The sequence below is a fragment of the Odontomachus brunneus genome, unplaced genomic scaffold (genome assembly GCF_010583005.1).
Source record: "Odontomachus brunneus isolate Ranch 3 - 2012 unplaced genomic scaffold, Obru_v1 Obru_scaffold_280, whole genome shotgun sequence".
In the NCBI taxonomy this organism is placed as follows: domain Eukaryota; kingdom Metazoa; phylum Arthropoda; class Insecta; order Hymenoptera; family Formicidae; genus Odontomachus; species Odontomachus brunneus.
This window is the reverse complement of record NW_022639730.1, coordinates 242,144-244,163: the sequence shown is the minus strand read 5'-3', so window position 1 is coordinate 244,163 and position 2,020 is coordinate 242,144.

Below are 2,020 nucleotides of genomic sequence, written 5' to 3'. Positions count from 1 at the left end.
AAATTAACAATAGCTTTGACTTAGTTAACAATCTTTCATTTAGACATTTCGAGGAACATCATAAACTGGTTTCTCTGGATGTTATTTCTTTATTTACTAATATTCCTCTTCATCTAGCATTAACTTCGGTTGACAAACTTGGCATTAGGGAGCGTTCCGATTGACCACGGTACGATTGAACATAACCAATCGATGAAAAGAATTATCTAGTGAATTACTAGGTCGAACCAATCATTACAAATTATGTCTAATCGTACCGTAGTCAATCGAAACCCACTCGTTAATGCATCTTTCAGTGTCCTACGGTGTGCAACTTTTCGTGTCCAAATGAGCGGTGTGCAACTTTTCGTGTCCAAATGAGCGGTGTGCAACTTTTCGTGTCCAAATGAGCGGTGTGCAACTTTTCGTGTCCAAATGAGCGGTGTGCAACTTTTCGTGTCCAAATGAGCGGTGTGCAACTTTTCGTGTCCAAATGAGCGGTGTGCAACTTTTCGTGTCCAAATGAGCGGTGTGCAACTTTTCGTGTCCAAATGAGCGGTGTGCAACTTTTCGTGTCCAAATGAGCGGTGTGCAACTTTTCGTGTCCAAATGAGCGGTGTGCAACTTTTCGTGTCCAAATGAGCGGTGTGCAACTTTTCGTGTCCAAATGAGCGGTGTGCAACTTTTCGTGTCCAAATGACCGGTGTGCAACTTTTCGTGTCCAAATGAGCAATGTGCATCTTTCGGTGTCCAAATGAGCAGTGTGCAACTTTTCGTGTCCAAATGACCGGTGTACAACTTTCGGTGTCCAAATGAGCAATGTGCAACTTTTCGTGTCCAAATGAGCGGTGCGCAATTTTCGGTGTACAACTTTTCGTGTCCAAATGAGCGGTGTGCAACTTTTCGTGTCCAAATGAGCGGTGTGCAACTTTTCGTATCCAAATGACCGGTGTGCAACTTTCGGTGTCCAAATGAATGGTGCGCATTTTTCTCGTGTCCAAATGCACTGAATCCAAATTCATCGTGTCCAATTGCACCGTGTCCAATTGAACCGTAGGCAAAATTTTGTGTCTAATTGCAATGTGTCCATTTGCTCCGTGTCCAATTGTACCGTGTCCAAGTGAGTGCCACTCGGTTTATGATACCAGTCGAAAATAATTGTGTTATTACGTATTAAAAAAGTGGTGTCTAAAAAGTTAATACTGTCATCTCCTATTTCAATTGTGAACTGCAGCCGAGGATGAAACGAATTAAAAATGCGCAATATGTTATCTAAAAACTTCTTAGGAGCCGCTAAAAGAATATCGTCAACATATCTAAAATAAAAAAGCAATGTCAGGAATCATGTTAATAGCTCTTTCTTCCAAATCCTGAAGAACTAGGTTCGCAATAATAGGGGACAATGGGGAGCCCATAGGACTACCAAAAGCTTGTTTATAAGTTTTGTTATTAAAAGTAAAAAATGTAGAATCAAGAACAAATTCCAAAGCCAACATAAACTCGTTGCGAGGAATCCCAATGGAATCGCCAATATAATGCCAAGAGTGGGTTTCGATTGACCACGGTACGATTAGACATAATTTGTAATAATTGGTTCGACCTAGTAATTCACTAGATAATTCTTTTCATCGATTGGTTATATCCAATCGTACCGTGGTCAATCGGAACGCTCCCTAATGCCAAGTTTGTCAACCGAAGTTAATGCTAGATGAAGAGGAATATTAGTAAATAAAGAAATAACATCCAGAGAAACCAGTTTATGATGTTCCTCGAAATGTCTAAATGAAAGATTGTTAACTAAGTCAAAGCTATTGTTAATTTTACTTTTAGCCGGGGGAATTTTTTTTGTAAATAATTTTATGCAAAAAAACTGCAAGATTATAAAGGGGGCTATTAATAGAAGAAATAATTATTCAACTCAACGGGTGTCCCTCCTTATGTATCATAGGTAACCCATAAGCCCTAGGAAAATTCCCCTCACCGGATTTTAAGAATCTATAAATGGCATTATTGATGTAATTTTTAACTTTCCATCTAGTTA